The 21057-nt window shown below is 43.3% G+C and overlaps 1 protein-coding gene and 1 long non-coding RNA gene across 3 annotated transcripts in view; one reads left to right on the plus strand and one right to left on the minus strand.

Annotated features, from left to right (window-relative positions):
* Window positions 1-21057, minus strand: part of LOC122929629 (CDC42 small effector protein 2-B) — a 67414-nt gene that overhangs the window by 14248 nt on the left and 32109 nt on the right. The gene's annotated exons all lie outside the window — the stretch shown is intronic.
* On the plus strand, window positions 11528-13468 carry LOC122929630. Its single transcript, XR_006387989.1, has 3 exons — window positions 11528-11679; window positions 11783-11903; window positions 13346-13468. It is a non-coding gene; the product is annotated as an uncharacterized LOC122929630 (long non-coding RNA).

Genomic DNA, 21057 nt, shown 5'->3' on the forward strand with positions numbered 1-21057 from the left:
GACCATTCGACTGCGGGTGAAAAGCAGAAGAGAAGGACAGCCGAACCCCCAGGCGAGAACAGAAGGCCTTCCAGAATCTGGACACAAACTGCGTGCCTCTATTGGAAACAATATCCGAGGGAATGCCATGCAATTTACCAATATGCTCGACAAAAGCTTGCGCCAACGTTTTAGCACTGGGTAAACCAGGGAAGGGTACGAAATGAGCCATCTTGCTAAAACGGTCCACCACCACCAGGATCACCGACTTCCCTGAGGAACGAGGAAGATCCGTGATAAAAGTCCATGGAGAGGTGTGTCCAAGGACGGGAAGGTATGGGTAACGGGAGAAGGGGACCTGAAGACCGTGAACGAGGGACCTTAGCGCGAGCGCACGTCTCACAAGCAGCCACAAAACCCTCCACCGACTTACGAAGAGCCGGCCACCAAAATCTCCGAGCAATGAGATCTACCGCGGCTCTACTCCCGGGGTGACCAGCAAGAACAGTATCATGATGCTCCTTGAAGAGTTTGTGACGTAACTCAGGAGGCACAAACAACTTCCCAGGAGGACAACGGGCAGGTACCTCAGTCTGGGCAGCCTGGACCTCGGCCTCCAAATCAGAATACAGAGCAGAGACAACCACCCCCTCCGCCAAAATGGGACCCGGGTCCTCTGAGTTTCCTCCTCCCGGAAAACAGCGAGAGAGAGCATCAGCCTTCACATTTTTGATCCCAGGGCGGAATGTAACAAAAAAATTGAATCTGGAGAAGAACAGAGACCATCTGGCCTGTCTCGGATTCATACGCCTGGCCGACTCCAAGTACGCCAGATTCTTATGGTCGGTAAAAACAGTGACAGGGTGCCTGGCCCCCTCCAATCAATGGCGCCATTCCTCGAAAGCCAACTTGATGGCCAACAACTCTATCTCCCACATCATAGTTTGTCTCTGCCGGGGAGAGTTTTTTAGAGAAAAAGGCACAGGGTCGGCACTTGGCAGGAGAAGGGCCCTGGGACAAAACCGCACCCACCTCAACGATGAAAGGTAAGGAAACATCGGGATGCACCAAGACGGGAGCAGACGCAAAACTCTCTTTAATCTTAGAAAAAGCTGCAAGCGCCTCCTCCGACCAAGAGGAAAAATCCGCCCCCTTTTTTGTCATGTCAGTGAGGGGTTTGACAACAGAGGAATAATTCAAAATGAACTTTCTGTAATAGTTCGCAAAACCCAGAAAGTGCATCAATGCCTTCTGATTCTCAGGAAGCTCCCACTCCAGCACAGCACGGACCTTCTCCGGATCCATGCGAAAACCAGAAGCAGAGAGGAGAAAAACCCAGAAATTGAATCTCCGATACCATAAAAAACACATTTCTCCAGCTTGGCGTACAATTTATTCTCCCGCAGAATCCGCAGAACCTGAAAAAGATGATCCTGATGGGTCTGAACATCAGGGGGAAAAAAATCTAAATATCATCAAGATACACCAATACAAATTTCCCCATTAAATGGTAGAAAATACTGTTAACAAAATGCTGAAAGACGGCCGGAGCATTCATCAGGCCGAAAGGCATAACGAGATTCTTAAAATGCCCGTTAGGGGTATTAAAGGCCGTTTTACATTCATCCCCCTCTCTGACCCTGACCAGGTTGTACGCGCCTCAAATCCAATTTGGAAAAAACCTTGGCCCTAACAATTTGGTTGAAGAGGTCCGGGATCAGAAGAAGGGGATAGGGATCGCAAATCGTGATACGGTTCAGCTCCCTAAAATCTAGGCAAGGTCTCAGAGCCATCTTTCTTTTTAACAAAAAAAACCAGCGGCAACAGGTGATTTTGAGGGACGAATATGCACCTTATCGAGACTCTCAGAGATATAAGTTTGCATTGCGATTCTTTCCGGTTGTGAGAGGTTGTAGAGGCGTGCTTTTGGCAGCTTGGTGCCGGGAATGAGGTTAATGGGACAGTCAAACTCCCGGTGAGGAGGTAGCTCCTGAACACCGCTCTCGGAAAACACGTCCGAGAAAATCAGAGAGAAATGATGGCACCTTTTTAGTAGACACCTCTGCAAAAATCGCTGTGAGACAATTCTCTCTACAAAACTCACTCCACTCATTTATTTGCCTTCCTTGCCAATCAATAGTGGGGTTATGTCTAGTGAGCCAGGGTAACCCCAAAACTAGAGGAGAAGGCAATCCGTTAAGGACAAAACAAGATATATCCTCCACATGAGTGTCACCTACCGCTAACCGGATATTGTGAACAATGCCCTTCAGGGATCTCTGTGAGAGTGGAGCAGAGTCAATAGCAAAAACAGGTATATCCTTTTCTATGTGCAAACCTGAAAACCATGCATGGCTACAAATTGAGTATCAATAAGATTGACGGCCGCTCCACTATCGACAAAAATTTCACAAGAAATGACTTTGCTCCCTAGCGCTACCCTGGCAGAAAGGAGAAAACGGGAACTGCAGGTCAGAGGAAAAGCATCAATTCCTACATCAACTTTGCCCAAAGTAGCAGATGAAGCAGAGCTTGATTTACCTTTTGAGGTTTTTCTCTTATTATAACTCTTAGTACAGTTCAAGAATTTCCTAGACGGACAAACATTTGCCAAATGACCTATGCCCCCACAACAAAAACACACCATTCTCTGAGGACTAAATCCTCTTATCAGGGGCAAGTCGACCTAGCTGCATGGGCTCCTCCACAGAGGGAACCGAGAGAGGATGAGGCCCCTGCACACTGAATGAGTCCGCACCACTGCCCCTAGACTGAAAATGACTGGACAGAGAGGTCTCGTTTTTTTCTCTTAGACGTCTGTCAAGGCGTACCGCCATTGACATGGCAGACTCTAAGGACGTTGGTCTCTCATGGAAAGCAAACGCATCTTTCAATCTCTCTGAGAGACCATGAGAGAACTGACTCCGGAGTGCAGCATCATTCCAACCTGAATCAGCTGCCCATCTCCGAAATTCAGAACAATAAATCTCTGCAGACAGTTTGTTCTGGCATAAAAAACGTAAGTTAGATTCGGCCAGAGCAACACGATCCGGGTCATCATATATCTGCCCCAGGGCCACAAAAAATCTTTCCACGGATCGAAGGGAGGGATCCCCTGATGGCAACGAAAAAGCCCAAGTCTGAGCATTACCCCTGAGCAGGGAGATGACAATTCTCACCCTCTGTTCCTCATTACCAGAGGAATGGTGACACAAGCAAAAATGGAGTTTGCATGCCTCTCTGAAACAAACAAAATTCTCACTGCCCTGGAGAACGTTTCCGGAAGTGAGACCTTCGGCTCGCAACAGACTCCATGGGCCGGAGCAAAGCCCAATGCTTGAAGCTGAGTCATGGATTGATGGAGATCCGCTACCTCCAAAGAAAGACCCTGCATGCGGTCAACCAGGTCAGAAAGCGGATCCATGTCAAAAAAGGACGGTTTGGCGGATTATAATGTCACGGCTGTAAGAGAGCAACACACAGTAAATAGCAACTGACCGGACCCAAACTAGGGAGGATAAAGGGTGACCCCTGTCAGACCCTAAAAGCTCTCCCTAAGCTGCTATGCACATGTCCGGATCCATATGGTGGATCGAGACATGCCCGCGTACCTCAGGCTGATGACCACTGAAACCCCTACAATAGTGGAAGGGGCACGGCCACCGGTGCCCTGCTCAGTATATGGACGGAACCGGGGTCGCCTCGGATCCAGTCAGCAAAGAAACACACAATGTCTGAACACTTATCTGACGGAGCTGCGGCTGCAGTGAAAACAGATCCAAAGTCAGCAGACAATATCCGAAGTACTTGCTTCAGCAGAACACAGATCCAGTGAAAAGATATCACACAGGTGAAGCTACTCAAGCGAGAGATACAGCTCAAATGAAAAGTATAATCCGCACCTCTACAAAGGAGGAGGGGTGATTTAAAGGCAGCGAAATCAAACACAGGAGAGACAGCTGGGAGGAAGGAAACCGAAAGTAAAGACCTCTTCACAGGGGCGGAGAAACAGGGCAGAGGGAACTCCTCCAAGCTCTAGTAGTGACATCATCACAGGGGTGGAGAAACAGAGCTGTGAGAACGTCTCAAAGCTCTGGTAGTGACACTCTCTCATACAGAAGACTAATGAATGCCAAGTTGGAGGGGGTCGCGCAAACGGTCTTCAAGGAATGGGAGAGACAGTTAGCCGATGATAAGCTCACTTTTAAAATAAGGGAAGGGATGGATAGAATAAGGACTGTTATCAGTAGTGAACATTGGAGAGAGACCCAATTTAGAATAATTCATAGGGCAACGTATGCTTATAATTTATCTTACTGACAACGCGCCGGCGCATTATTGGAGGCAAAAAAAAAATATGGGATCCAGGCATTAACTTGTATTTACAATATTGTCTTATGACTTGCTTCTCTAACTTGTACATGCCATGTATCTTTAACTGACAATCAGTGTATGTATGTATGTATGTATGTATGTATGTATGTATCTATCCATCCATCTCTTTTTGATGCCGGATCTTAATAACATTTTCTTTTTTACAAAAGCACATCTGTTTAAAGCATGGCTTTCTAGTGCAAAGGTTATGGCATCTTACTACAGATGGTGACATCTAATGTCTGGCTTTTGATATAAAAGCCACCCACTTTGATATGAATTTATATCAATTTATAGTTTGATAGGATTTTTATCAAAATGAAACTTATTTTGATAAAAAATACTATTTTGATAAACTTCATTTTGATAAAAATCCTATTTCGATAAAATCTTTTTGATAAGCCCATTTATAACATTTTGATAAGCTTTTGATATAAAATTAAGATTCAGACATAAAAAAAGACCTATAATAAAAATATACATTTTTATAAAACATAATCTACCTATTTGAGAGACATCAACTAATGAATATGCTAATCGTTGCCACATTGTGTGGTTTACAACAGGAACCGCCTACCGTATATAAACAGGATACATTCTGTGCAGGGCTAGTACAGAAATACGTATGCAAGGACAGGCATAGGTCACCAAGAAATTAAACACCTCAAAAGGTAAGCACCATTTGTCTGTTATGCTTTTAAATCTTTCACTATTTATTGAATATGACTTATGTTATCTGTATCTATGTAACTGTGCTTATTTATAGGGCGTAATGCGTCACTAACTAAATGTCTTTCTTTTACAGCATACAAATGTTGCTATATTTTAACTAACAATATACAATTTGTTTAGATGGACTCTTACCAAAATTTATGGGGAGACAACATTATCCCCGACGCGCAGCGTCTTATCGCGGCTGACGAGTCGTACATGAGGTGGTGGGCACAATTGCTTTCAGACAAGGCGCACAGTATGGCGATAGCTCATACTGACATTTCAAACTAACCCGATTACAATCCGGCGACTCCTTGCCTGATCGGTAAGTATAACCATCTTATGCTTTTATTACATATATAGTTTTAGCGCTAGTTATATTTCATACACGTTTATTACAGACGATCAAATTAGAGACATTAAGAATTGTAAACGGAAACGTTGATACAAAATATTCAAACATTGCAGTTACTAGCAACAACAATTCTGACGATCTAAAGGAGAACGATCCAGCGCGAGTTATCGATCTCACAACCCCAGGGCGACCTGAAATGAAACAGACGACCCGGCTAGCTAGAACACCTAAGGCTCGATCGACGTCTTTGATGTTGTCGGTTTTAACCCCTTAAGGACCGAGGACGTACCGGTACGCCCTATTTCCCGAGTCCTTAAGGACCGAGGACGTACCGGTACGTCCTGACTTAAAAATGTAATTCCGGCGCCGCGGGGGGTTAATCGGAACGGGATTTCGGCTGAAATCATTCAGCCGGCATCCCGTAACAACGCAGGGGGGGGGGGTCATTGGACCCCCCGTATCCGCGATCGCAGAAAACCGCAGGTCAATTCAGACCTGCGGTTTTCTGCGTTTCCGGTCCATTTGGGTGTCCTGTGACCCGATGAACCGGAAAAAGACTGCGATCGGTGGCGTAATTTTACACCACCAATCGCAGTCCGAGGATTTGAGGAGGCGGTGCTGGCCCTGGTGCTAAACACTGCTGTCCAGGGTGCTGATTGGTGCAGGGGAGAGAGGCGCGAGATTCAAACTTCCTGCGCTCCTCTCTCCCCTCCTCTTCCTGTCCAGCACCCTGACCGTGCAGCATCGTCCAGCACCAGCTCCTGTGTCCCCCTAATCGGCATCCATCACCCTCCTGCACCCATCGCCACCCAGGTAGGTTAGGGTCAGTGAGGGAGAGGCACCGTTAGGCAGGGAAAGAAGGGAAAAGTAAGTTAGGAAAAAAAAAAAAAAAAAGTACTTTTATTCCAAACTTCCATCTATCCATCTAACCCTAACCCCGACCCCCCCTGCCACTTGCCCCCACCCCCCACCACTTTTTTTTTTCTGCGTGCGCTGACTGGCCGGCACTTTTTAGCGTCTGTCCACTGTTAGCGCATCGCCCGCCCCACCGCTGATCAGCGTTGTACCGCTGATCAGCAAGTTTTAACCTTTTTTTTTCCTAACACTTGCCCTTTTTTTCTTGCCTTTTTTAGTACGCGAACACCCGTTGCCCCCACACACACGCACATATAATAAAGTTTTCCACACACGCACACCTACACACACACCTACACGCACACACACACACCCATGGCCCGCCGGGTGTTCTCGGCCGAGGAGGCATATGCCCAGATTGCCTCCGACTCTGAGAGCCCCAGTGAGGATGAGGATGACCCCACATTCCTTTTATCATCCGCATCCTCCTCATCATCATCGGATGACGATGAGCCACCAAGGCGGCGGAGACGCCGCCAGGCGGAGCCAGGGGCCGCACATGCTAGGGATCCTGTGGCCCACCCTAGTACGAGCCGCCCTGGGGTTCGTACTGGTTTCCCGGCCCACCAAATAAGTCCACCGGAGCCCCCTGCCGATGAACTTAGCTGGTGTCCCCCAGTGGACTTTGAGCCTGAGATTCCGGATTTCGCTGGCAATCCTGGAATCCAGATTCCCACAGTGGGGTTTACTGAAATAGACTATTTTAGTTTTTTTTTCAGTAACCCACTGGTGAATTTGATGGTGGAGCAGACGAATCTGTACGCCCAACAGTTCGTCGCTCAAAACCCAGGCTCAGTTTTGGCTAGACCCGGTGGCTGGACGCCGGTCAGTGCAGCCGAAATGAGGACATTTTGGGGCCTCGTGCTGCATATGGGTCTAGTCCAAAAACCCAGTGTCAGGCAATACTGGAGTGGGGACGTCCTGTACCAGACCCCACTGTACAGTATGGTCATGATACGTCACCGGTTTGAGGCCATCCGGAAATGTCTGCATTATTCCGATAATGCAGCATGTCCACCCCGAGGTGATCCTGCCTATGACCGGCTGTATAAGATACGGCCGGTCATCGATCACTTTGGGGCCACATTTCAGCAGGCCTACGTACCTGGAAGGGAGGTCGTGGTTGATGAGTCTCTCATTGCGTTCAAGGGGAGACTCAGTTTCCGCCAATATATTCCCACAAAGCGGGCGAGGTATGGCGTGAAGCTATACAAAATTTGTGAGAGTACCTCAGTGTACACTTACAAATTTCGTGTGTACGAGGGGCGAGATTCCCGTATTCAACCCCCAGAATGTCCCCCCACTCTGGGTGTTAGCGGGAAACTCGTGTGGGACCTTATGTACCCACTGCTGGATAGGGTTACCACTTGTACGTGGATAACTTTTATACCAGCATTCCCTTGTTCAGGTCCCTTGCCGCCAGATCCACGTTCGCTTGTGGGACCGTGCGGAAAAATCAACGCGGCCTCCCTGCCTACCCCCTCCAGGTACCTATCCCCAGGGGTGAGACCCGTGCACTTACCAGTGGAAACCTGTTGCTGGTCAGGTATAAGGACAAGAGGGATGTCCTTATGCTGTCCACAATCCACGGTAACAGCACCACCCCAGTCCCTGTGCGAGGTACCGCGGCAACGGTCCTCAAGCCCGATTGTATCGTCGACTACAATCGGTATATGGGAGGAGTTGATCTCTCTGATCAAGTCCTCACGCCATATAACGCCATGCGCAAAACCCGGGCATGGTACAAAAAAGTTGCGGTCTACTTGGTGCAGGTTGCCATGTACAACTCTTTTGTACTATCCCGAAGCGCTGGCAGCACAGGGACATTCCTCCAATTCTATGAGGCAGTCCTCAAGGACCTGATCTTTTCGGACCGGGAAAGAGCAGGCCGGAGTACCTCGGGAACTGGAGGCGCCCGGATCGTCCCTGGCCAACACTTTCCAGGTGTGGTCCCCCATACTGGAAAGAAGGGACGAACCCCAAAAAAGTGCAGAGTGTGTCACAAGAGGGGGATACGGAAGGACACCACTACTCAATGTGACACGTGCCCCGATCATCCGGGCCTCTGCATTATCAATTGCTTCAGGGAGTATCACACTTCCATGGAGTACTAAATTTTTATAATCCCCAACAGTTCACTAGAGAACATAAAACACTATGGCTCTCAGACTTTGGAGACACGAAAACAATTTTTCTTTCCCCAAAAAATATTAGTTTTAGTGCAGGCATCCTCAAACTGCGGCCCTCCAGATGTTGTAAAACTATAACTCCCAGCATGCCCAGACAAACCTACAGCCATCATCAGGGCATGGTGGGAATTGTAGTTTTACAACATCTGGAGGGCTGCAGTTTTAGGATGCCTGCTTAGTGTCTCTAAAGTCTGAGAGCCATACATATTGGGCATCGTCGCGTGCGTAAAAGTCGTCGCTATAAAAATAACTTTTTACCAAACGCCTCGGATGAACGGTGTTAAAAATATAAAATAAAAACGGTGCCAAAATACCTATTTTTGGGCAAAATTTCAATTTAAATCCATTTTGCCGGTAATAAAGCAAGGGTTAACAGCCAAACAAAACTAAACATTTATTGCCCCAATTCTGTAGTTTGCAGAAACACCCCATATGTGGTCGTAAATGGCTATATAGCCGCACGGCAGGGCATGGAACGAAGGGAACTCCATACGGTTTCTGGAAGGCAGATTTTGATGGACATTTTTTTTTTTTTACACCATGTCCCATTAGAAGCCCCCCCTGATGTAGCCTAGACTAGAAACTCCAAAAAAGTGACCCCATCTAAGAAACTACACCCCTCAAGGTATTCAAAAGTTACTTTACAAACTATGTTAACCCTTTAGGTGTTCCACAAAACTAAATAGCGAATGTAGAAACTATTTTAGAATTTAATTTTTTTGTTACATTGCCTCAAAAAAGAGTAATATAGAGCAACCAAAAATCAAATTTACCCCAAAAATAGTCCCAAAACAACAACCACCTTATCCCGTAGTTTCCTAGATGGGGTCACTTTTATGGAGTTTCTACTCTAGGGGTGCATCAGGGGGCTTGAAAGGGTACATGGTGTAAATAAACCAGTCCAGCAAAATCTGCCTTCCAAAAACCATATGACGTTCCCCTTCTTCTATGTCCTGCCGTTTAGCCAAATAGTAGTTTACCACCACATATGGGGTGTTTCTGCAAACGACAGAATCAGGGCAACCCATTTTGAGTGTTGTTTGGCAGTTAACCCTTGTTTTACTCCTGGAAAAAAGTTGATTATATTGGAAAATTTTCCAAAAAATAGAAATTTCAAAATTGTTTCTCCATCTGCCATTAACTCTTGTGGAACACCTAAAGGGTTAACAAAGTTTGTAAACCCAGTTTTGAATACCTTGAGGGGTGTACTTTCTTAGATGGAGTCACTTTTTTGAAATTTCTATTCTAGGGGTGCAACAGGGGGCTTCAAATGGGACATGGTATAAACAAAACCAGTCCTGCAAAATCTGCCTTCCAAAACCCATATGGTGTTCCCCTCCTTCTATGTGCTACCGTTCGGCCAAACAGTAGTTTACGACCACATATGGGGTGTTTCTGCAAACTACAGAATCAGGGCAACCCATTTTGAGTGTTGTTTGGCAGTTAACCCTTGTTTTACTCCTGGAAAAAATTGATTATATTGGAAAATTTTCCAAAAAATTGAAATTTCTAAATTGTTTCTCCATCTGCCATTAACTCTTGTGGAAGACCTAAAGGGTTAATAAAGTTTGAAAAAACAGTTTTGAATACCTTGAGGGGTGTAGTTTCTAGAATGGGGTCATTTTTGGGAGGTTTCTATTATCTAAGCCTCACAATATGACTTCAAACCTGAACTGGTCCATAAAAAGTGGGATTTTGAAGATTTCTCAAAAATTTCAAAATTTGCTTCTAAACTTCTAAGCCTTGTAACATCCCCAAAAAATAAAATATCATTCCCAAAATGCTACAAACATGAAGTAGACATATGGGGAATGTAAAGTCATCACAATTTTTGGGGGTATTACTATGTATTACAGAAGTAGAGAAACTGAAACTTTGAAATTTGCTAATTTTTCAAAATTTTTGGTAAAAAATGTATTTTTTTATGCAAAAAAAATTTACTTTTTTGACCCAATTTTAGCAGTGTCATGAAGTACAATATATGACGAAAAAACAATCTCAGAACGGCCTGGGTAAGTCAAAGCATTTTAAAGTTATGAGCACTTAAAGGGTTTCTACCACTTGCAGATCACATATTTGGTGATCAGACACTAGCGATCCGCTAGTGTCTGATGTAGCTTACAAGCTAATTATTACCTTAATCCGTTCGGCCCATACCTCAAAAAAGCACTTATATCTTTATGCAAATGAGCCTCTAGGTGCTATGCAGGCGTTTTTCCAGCACCTAGAGGCTCCGTCTACCTTGCAGTTTGCCGCCCAGCGCCTCGCTCCAGCACGCCCATCTTCAACTCTATTCGATCCTCCCCCTGCTTCTGCCTTCCGAAATCTCGCGCCTGCGCCGTTCGTCGCGGCATTCGGCGCAGGCAATGTCTGACCGCTCCGTGCTCAGACATTTCCACTGCGCCTGCGCGGATGACATCGGCGCAGGCGCAGTGGAAATGTCTGAGCACGGAGCGGTCAGACATTGACTGCGCCTGCGCCGAATGCCTCCGAATGCCGCGACGAACGGCGCAGGCGCGGGATTTCTGAAGGCTGAAGCAGGGGGAGGATCGAATACGGTAAGAGATGGGCGTGCTGGAGCGAGGCGATGGGCGGCAAACTGCAAGGTAGACGGAGCCTCTAGGTGCTGGAAAAACGCCTGCATAGCACCTAGAGGCTCATTTGCATAAAGATATAAGTGCTTTTTTTGAGGTATGGGCCGAACGGATTAAGGTAATAATTAGCTTGTAAGCTACATCAGACACTAGCGGATCGCTAGTGTCTGATCACCAAATATGTGATCTGCAAGTGGTAGAAACCCTTTAAAGTGACACTGGTCAGATTTGCAAAAAATGGCCTGGTCCTTAAGGTGAAAATGAGCCTGGTCCTTAAGGGGTTAAACATTATCTATATTTATAATACACTTTTTTTAAACGCAGCACTGAAAAGAAAAGTGTATACAATTGACGACATCGCGACACTCGCCGATGATGCCCTACAAAAGCATCGCAAGCGGGGCAAAGAGCGTAAGGACCAAAACGCATTGTTGCTGTAATATATTTAAACATGGTCTATAAGTCTAAATACTTTTTTTTTTTTTTTTATGCAGCGCTGAAAAGAAGAATGGCCACGACCGATGTCTCCAAAGCGGCATCAAAGAAATCAACATAACAGGTAAGGCTCCCTCTACATCCGATCAAACAACCATGTCTATAATTTTTAAGCGTGTATAAACAATACTGGTTAATCAAACCTTGTAATTTAAATGTTTTTTCAGATGCCTGGTAGTGGCGCAAGTGTCAGCAGAACTGCTTCATTCCTAGAACCGTGCACCAGCGCCCGCGACAGTTGCCGGTCTGAAAATCCAGCAATGCAGATTATCCGCTGCCCTGATGCCCGTAAGTTAATATTACGCGGCGCTCTGCTTAAATTACCACACTTGAATTTTTTTTTTTTTCCAACACCTTTATTGATATACCAAACCAGTACACAGAAAGAAAAAAAAAAAAAGCTTCAAGCTTAATATAATTATTTAATAACAATTTACCCTTAGCCCCCCGTTTCTCTGCCCTACAGGAGGGGGATGGACACATCACAGGGGGTGGGAAAGAAGGGGAGAAGAAAGAAGAAAAAAAGAGAAAAAAACAAAAACATATAACTCATCACTTCCAGTCAGCCCATATCTTAATCCATTTCTCTAATGCGTCTCTCTGCTTATAAAGAATCTGTTCATATTTTTTTTTACCTTATTAACCAGATTTATCCAATTATTTACCTCTGGAGTATGATGTGCGAACCAACTCCGACGAATCAAAACCCTGGCCAGTAATAATAATCTACCTAACAAAATATTTTTATATTTATAATTATAGTTACCTAGGGAAGAAAAATCATTCAATAGATACAATTGAGGCTCAAAAGGAATTCGCATTTTCAGTTTTTGTAGAAGGGCATTATTAATACCATTCCAGTAGGCTCCAAGTTCTGGGCAAGCCCAGATCATGTGCAGGTAGTCCGCACCTAGAGTATCACAGCGAGGACATTTAGAAGTATTTCTTAGCCCACACTTATTTAACCAAATGGGAGTAACATATAATCTATGGTAAATATTGAACTGTATTAAAACATGATTAAAAGTTATGGGATAGTAAATAGGAATTACTAAAAATACTTTCCCTCCCTACCTATTGTATATCTGGACAGTCCATCCCCCAGGCCCTTTGTCCCGGCGATTGTGTCTCTCCAAAGCGTGACTTAAGTAATAATTTATATATATTTGAAATCTTCATTCTTTGTGATACATTCCCTATCCACCCATTTAACAAAGAAGCATTATCTATTTATAAAAGCGATTTGTCGTTCAAACTGAAAAGTGCCGACCGAAGCTGGAAATACCTAAGCCATGAAAGATTCCCTATATTATGTGATAGTTCCACAAACGACAATCTCTCTATTCTCAACAACCTGTGTAATATAAAAAAAAAATCCAATCTTTTTTGCCAAAATTGATCTCTTGCTATACCTTCTAAGGACTAAGTGAATATTATGCCAAAGAGGTGTGAATGTAAGTGAACCCTTTACCCCCAACCATGCTCTAGTAGTAGCCCAAATTTTCATTAATAATTTTATAGTCTCTTATGGCCCTGATCTCTATTGGTCGATAACCCCGATTCCAGAAGCGTAAATATGTTATTATACGAGGAACTTCTCACTAACCTGCTTAGGAAGATACTATTTTGCCATGGCACGTCCATAACTGAGCGGCAATAAAATAACCCTTGAAGTAGGGGAGATTGAAATTCTTAATACTTATATCTTAATGTTGGTCTTTAAATTTCAGCCAAAAGAAAAGAAAACACCAAATTCCACATCGTTAAAGAGAGACGACGATCAACCACAAATCTTCATCAGGAACAGTTTACACCAATAGCTGGAATTCTAACAACGCCACAGCCGGTTCTGCAGAGTGGTGAGCCAACTAGCGTAATAAATGATATTACAGCTTTATGCGACATAACACCAATACCCAATACGCAAGATGTAATACCTTGTAAAAAGCGCATCACATTTGATACGCCAGACACATGCAGCAACATACAACAGATACGCGAACCCCAAGAGCGATACGCGCCTCTTGTCCATTCCTGTTATTGCCGGGGTGGAGAGATGTACGACGAATTGAGGGATATCGCGAAATGTAACGACAAAATGGCACACGTGGCGATGTATTTAAAATGTTACGTTAAAGACTGTCTCTAGCAGTTTAACAGTCCCAACAAAATTACTGCGGGGCAAATACACGCTACGCGTAACAAATACACACGACTGATTACGCATCTTGACGCTCTTGAAAAAGAGCTGCTAGACAGACTGACTAGTGATGACTGGTGGAGGTGGACAACCTTTTAAAAGCGCAAAAACAACTAGGGTTAGAAAGTTAAAACAGGGTATAAAAATCTGTTTTTCAGTTAAAACGTTCTAAAATAGCTAGAGAAAAAAAGCGTCGCCGGCGAACAAAATAGCAATAAAAAAAAAAAAAAAAAAGACAGGAATGTTGCAACAAGACTGGTGCGTCGGCTCGTCTGAATGCTGGAAAAACATCAGCAATCGCAGACCACGCAATCAAAGCGTATTCGGTCAGGCGACCCACAAAATGACGACATGACCTATAACACGGATGTTACAGACGAACGCCCTGAACCACAAAACGTTAGATCTGTTTACCTAGAACGTGTATACCATCAACAGCGTGACTTAGCGAATTTTCATAGTACTATGTACACAGAACACTTCAGAATCGCTAACCTCAAATCCATTTGCTCATTTGTTGACGCTCTTGATGCAATACACGCTTCTATACAGACATTGTTAGATAGGGTTTTACGGGACGCCGATCCGGGTGATTTCATACAACTGCGTTTAGACGGCGGCGAAGCGTTTGTTTCGACTTTTTATAATAGGTATTCTAGAGATGGATTTAGAGACGAAACATTTTTGGACATTATCGCTAACGCTTTACAGAGTAACTGATAACTGATTAAGTAAATATGTTTTTTGCAGGACTAGAGAAGTGAAGGGAATGGGGAGTCAATAGTTCAAGACTGAAGCTGTATTGAAGAAAGTTTAGAAACTGACGAGAATGCTGAATTTTTTTAGACAACTTAGTTGAAGAAGAATTGAAGCTTGCTACTATTCATCATATGCGATGTGCTGTTCATACACTGCAACTTGCCATAAGAGATGGATTAAAAGATCGCCATGCAGCTACACAAATTGGCAAATTACGGCACGTAACTGTTGCAGCCAGGGCCCCGAAAACAGATGCAATTTTGAAAAGACGTGCAGGAAAAGGAGCCATTTTGGATCAGGCAACTCGCTGGGGAAGCACTTATTTAATGGTGAAGCGTTTGCTTGAACTTAAAGACTTCATAGAAGAAATGGACAATAAAAATCTTTCATTAACTGAAAGCCAGTGGACACAAACAAAAGAGCTGGAGAACCTTCTTTCTCACCCCTTCACTGTCACCAAGAGGTTGCAATGTGACGATCTAACCCCGGGTAAATTCTTATTGGAATGGAAGAGCCCGATATATCGCCTGAACCATAATGGAGGGTTAATAGCTGATGGCATTGCATCTTCAATGATGAAAAGAGAGAGTCTTTTGCTTGAAAATGAAATCTTGTTGGTGGCTATTTATGTCGACCCAATGAGCCAAATTTTGTTGAACAGTGAACAGACTGCTACTGGGAAAAAGGCACTATGATGTAGCAGTTCGCATGAAGGGATTACGACCTGAAATACCTCCACAGGATGAAGTTCTTTTAAGCAATAGTGGTAACTCAGGATCATCTTCAAACGAAGAATTAGACTTTGATTCCTTTTTAGACAAAATGGAAGTTGCTAAAGGAAAGCGACGTCGCATAAGCATTACAGAACCAGTAAATGTCCAAATAAAAAAATTCCAACAGGAGTTTTGTAAAGCACTAAAAGAAGTTGAAAAAGTATGATCGCTCATCAAAACTTACTGTTGAAGAAGCCATCCTTGTTTATCCAGAGATCGTTAGTGATGTGGCCAGAATTGTTACTGCAATGCCACCCACCCAAGTCAGTGTCAAAAGATTATTTTCAGCTCTAAAAATAATAAAGTCTGACTTAAGAGCCTCTATGAAAGAGGATCTGGCAGAGGCAATTCTCTTCCTTAGAACTCCACATTGAATTGATATGCATTTGCCAAGCCTATAACTACATTTCAAGATTAATATAAACCATTTCTAGGTTTTACAGATTTAGTTTTTGGTTTATATAGATAAGCTTTGTTTTTGTTCTAAAACAACCAAATAATGTGGTTTGTATTTTTGAACTGTTAAAGTTACTGTTCCTGATGTTTTATGCCTGCTGCTACTATCCAGCCACTTGATTTAAAAAAAAATAATAATAAAACGTTGTTTTCATTGTGTTGGTCTTTTGCTTAAATTGTACAATACACTAGACTGTTGGCTTCTCAGCCAGTAGTCCTGTGGTAATGACATGTATGTTGCCTTTCTTTCCTTTATCTACCGACTCCATTTATCTACCGACTCCACAGCCGTGGTAACGCGGCATGCATATCCGGTAATTCACTTAAACTAGTTGTCATCATTGTCAGGCGGTATCGCGTATAGTCGAATTATTGATTGTAAAAAACATTTATACGATTTTAATAATTACGATAATAATATCTGCCTAGCAGCTAGGGTTTACGCTATTTTGAAGCTTGCTGCTTTGAGCGACGTTGCATTGTTAGAGAAAGCTCGACAACTGCATAGAGACTTACAAATACCCGAGGGGTATTTGGTGTCATTTACTGACGTTGCTGAATTTGAAAAAAATTAAACATCACAATTAAAATTTGTGGTGTTATTATCACAAAGCCCGCACAGCTAAAGAGAAGACAGTCTATATATTGCACCATGAAAAGCATTATTATGGCATAAAAAAATCTAAAATCTTTTATCGGTTTCGATTATTTTTGCGACGTTTGTTGCACTGTATACAAACATAAATATAGACACGGGTGTATGCAGTTTTGTAAAGCGTGCCAGAGACCGAATTGTGTTGAGCAGTCTAATAATACACGTTGCCCGATATGTAGGACGTATTGTCGTTCAGAGGATTGTTTTGAAACACATAGAAACCTGGCACTTAGTGATAACGCTCTTTGTAAGAAAAAAAAACTTTTTGCGGATTTTGTTACAGATATATAGACTGCAGCGATGATCACAAATGTAACGGTTTAAAAAGCACCATCTGCGGCGGACAGGTTGACAACCATGTTTATTACAAGCAGACAAACAACCCCAAAAAAAAAAAAAAAAAAAAAAGTATGAAGTATATCTTTTACGATTTTGAATGCATGCAAAAAACAGGCTTGCATATACCCAATTTCATTTACGCAACCACACTATACGGCCCAAACTCCTGGCATTTTAGCGGAAAATCCTGTACTCGTGACTTTGTGCGATTTTTTGCCAACGGTAAGATTTCAGGTTACAAGTTCATAGCTCACAATGCAGGGCGCTACGATGCTTATTTTGTTTTACAGGAGTTGATTAATGAAAAATTTCAAATTGATATTATTAAATCAAGGTGGTCGGTTAATGTGCGTTACCCTGAATGACTTAAAAATTAGATTCATAGACTTGCTGAATTTCATGCCTATGAATCTCAGCAAGATGTCCGATACTATGGGGTTTTTCAACACGGCAGAAAATCAAAACTACATAGGCGTCCTACTGGCCGCTAGGTATTACGGCGTCGATTACATGATGCCCGGTGAGAAAAAAGAATTCACGGATTGATACGAGAAACTTTAATTTTCAGGAAGAGTTAAAATCCTACTATAAGCAGGATGTTGAGGTTTTGAGAAGGGCTTGTGAGTGTTACAGGGACACGATTATGGCTATGACGGAACAAAAAGTTCTGCAATACATTAGATGTGAAAAGAAATACAGAACGGTCCCTAAATGTATTGATCCGCTCCAACTTAACACATTGGCATCCGTGTGCATGGCTATGTAGCGGTTTAAATTTCTACCCAAAAATACCATATCGATTGTCCCGGCAGATAATTACCACAAGACCCAGAAACAATTTTCAACACCCGCTATACAGTGGCACATGTACATTGAACATGCTGAAGTTATTTCTATACAACAAGCGTTAAAGGGCGGTGAAAAAAAGGTCGGTAAATATTTTTGGGACGGGTATGCGTTTGGTTAACAGTAAAAACACCCCTTTGGAATTTCAGGGCTGTTTTTATCACGGGCATCCTGTGTGCTATAACGACCATGACAGCAACGAGCTTACTAAATAGTCCTTCGGGTAGCTGTACCAATCTTTCCTAGTCAGGAAAAGCCGACTACAGAGACAAGGATTTAGGGTCCACGTCCTGTGGGAACACGAGTGGCGGGAAATGATTGCAAACGATTCGGGGGTCAAAGACTTTGATTAAAATGAAATTCCCGACTGCTTTGGAACCTAGTGACACGCTTCACGCCGGTCGCACTAACACCATTAAACTTCATCACAAGGTGCAGTCCGATGAAACAGTGCATTATTACCATTTCACCAGTCTGTACCCTTTTGTTAATAAAACTAAGACTTACCCTGTAGGACACCCAAAAATCATTTATGATCATTTTGGTTACATCAAAAAATACTTTAGCATTGCCAAAGTTAAAGTGTACCCGCCCAGAGATTTATTTTTTCAGATCCTGCCTGTAAAGCTAAATAAAAAAACTAATGTTTCCGATGTTTCCGCTATGTTACACATGCGCCTCGAACTGTCAGAAAGACATTTGCAGCCACACAGACGACGAGCGTTCCCTGACCAGTACATGGTGCACCATAGAATTAGTTTTAGTTGTTGAAAAAGGTTACAGGATCGCCGAGCTCTACGAGGTCTGGCATTTTCCGAACACAACAGACGATCTGTTCACCCCGTACATCAAATTACACCTCAGAGATAAACAGGAGGCTTCCGGTTATCCCAGTTGGTGTAAAACTGATTCTTAAAAAAAGAGCTTACATAGAGGCATTTTAAAAAAAAGATGTCCGCTTGCGATCTGATAAGATAGCTGTAAACCCAGCAAAAAGAACAATTTCAAAACTGTTCCTAAACTCTTTGTGGGGTAAGTTTGGACAGCGTTCTAACTTGTCACGTACCAGCATAGTCACAGACCCTGACGAACTACGACCTCTCCGAGGTTAATTTCATCTATGACTACAAATTAGTTTTTGTGCCGTACTACGACCTCTCCGAGGTTAATTTCATCTATGACGATACGGCTGTAGTCAATTGGTGCTATGTAAAAGAACGCTACATCTACAACAAAAACACAAACATTTTTATAGCCTGTTTTACAACCACCTATGCCAGACTCGAATTATACAAGCTCCAAGACAGACTGCAGGAACGTTGTCTATATCACAACACAGACTTCATCATATTCGTGAGTAAGGGGTCTGAATGGACTCCACCCATGGGCGATTTTCTCAGTGAGCTAACTAGTGAAATACCAGACGACGCCCACATAAGGCTACTTTCACACTAGCGTTCGGGCGGATCCGTTCTGAACGGATCCGCTCATAATAATGCAGACGGAGGCTCCGTTCAGAACGGATCCGTCTGCATTAAAATGGCAAAAAAAAAGCTAAGTGTGAAAATAGCCTCGGACGGATCCGTCCAGACTTTCAATGTAAAGTCAATGGGGGACGGATCCGCTTGAAGATTGAGCCACATTGTGGCATCTTCAAACGGATCCGTCCCCATTGACTTACATTGTAAGTCTGGACGGATCCGCACGGCCAGGCGGACACCCGAACGCTGCAAGCAGCGTTTAGCTGTCCGCCTGTCCGTGCGGAGGCGAGCGGAGCGGAGGCTGAACGCCGCCAGACTGATGCAGTCTGAGCGGATCCGCTCCATTCAGACTGCATCAGGGCTGGACGGCTGCGTTCGGGTCCGCTCGTGAGCTCCTTCAAACGGAGCTCACGAGCGGACCAGCGAACGCTAGTGTGAAAGGAGCCTTACCGAGTTTGTATCCGCCGGCCCAAAAACTTACAGCTACAAACTTAACGGGAAAACCGTATTGAAGGTTTGTTAATTCATTTATGGGCGAATTCATTTACAAAGAACAAACCGTACCCGGATCCAACATTATTGACCTGATTCGAACAGCTACCCAGAGTCATGGCTTGCCCAAGATTAAACCTCACGGTTGGGACTATTTTATGGAGACTATCGCACAGCTGAACGGGTATCGGTAATACAAGAACAAGAGAACTTTGAGAATTTGAAAAAACGGTCGCTGAGTGAGCCCTTTGACGAGGCTCAAAGCCCTTTTACACCGCCGCTGTCATTAACATCGCCTACTGTGTCGACGCGTGGCTCATTACTACCTAAAAAAAAGGCTACCGCCTTTGATGCAAGCGGCTTGGTTAACGTCGTAAATTTTCTTACTTTGGCGATTGTATATAAACTTTCTTTGTATTAAACATCTTATAATGTTTTTATTTGTTTTACATACATTTTTACTTTGCATGTATATAAAATTTATTTGTGTGATGTTTTATTTACTATACATAAACTGTTTTAAATAAAATGTAGTCCGTTTTTCTTTTTACAATAAATATATCTTGATTATTTAAAATTGTATTAACAGTTAGGTCGCGTTGTTGAGTAGACGCGGCTTAAAACGCTGCTAAAATGAAGGCAAATGCTGTAATATTGAGAAAACAGTACTACACGCCAAAAGCTGTCGTCTCTTATGGGGGCGTGGAATCCTTATTCAGAGAAGTCTGGAAATTTGGAATAAGAAAAGACTCTGTAAAAACTGGTTGAGCAACGAGGATACTTACACATTGTGCAAACCTGTTAAAAAAATCATTTACAAGAAACAAGGTTATGGTGTCTGATATAGATGATCAATGGCAGGCAGATCTTGTGTCGATGATGGATTTTTCTAAAGAAAATAATGGTGTAAAATACCTGCTGACAGTCGTTGATATTCTATCTAAATATGCTTTGGTGTTGGGCATTTTCAAATAAGTCCGGCGCTACAGTGGCTTCTGCTTTTGATCAGATATTTAAGTTAAGCGAACGAACCCCCAGAAAGCTCCAGACTGGGCAGCGAGTTTATAAACAAACCTATGAAGCGTCTTTGTGAAACCTATAAAATACATCATTTTTTAATTACAAATGCTGTTAAAGCATCGTTGGTCGAACGTTTTAATAGAACGCTGAAAACAAAAATGTGGCGCTATCTTAGAGAACAAAACACGTACAGGTACATCGACAAGTTACAAGACCTGTTGTATAGTTATAACCACACATACCACAGAACTATAAGGCGTCGACCCGAACTATAGCCGTTTGGAAAAATATCTACGGATATTACGCTACTATTAAAAAAGTTAAACCGGTATTAAATATAGGTGATCACGTCAGAATTGTGCGCTATAAAGGGGGCTTTCACAAAGAGGTATGAACAAACCTATACGGACGAGATATTTAA

This window comes from Bufo gargarizans, chromosome 2 (assembly GCF_014858855.1).
Source record: "Bufo gargarizans isolate SCDJY-AF-19 chromosome 2, ASM1485885v1, whole genome shotgun sequence".
NCBI classification, from domain to species: Eukaryota; Metazoa; Chordata; class Amphibia; order Anura; family Bufonidae; genus Bufo; species Bufo gargarizans.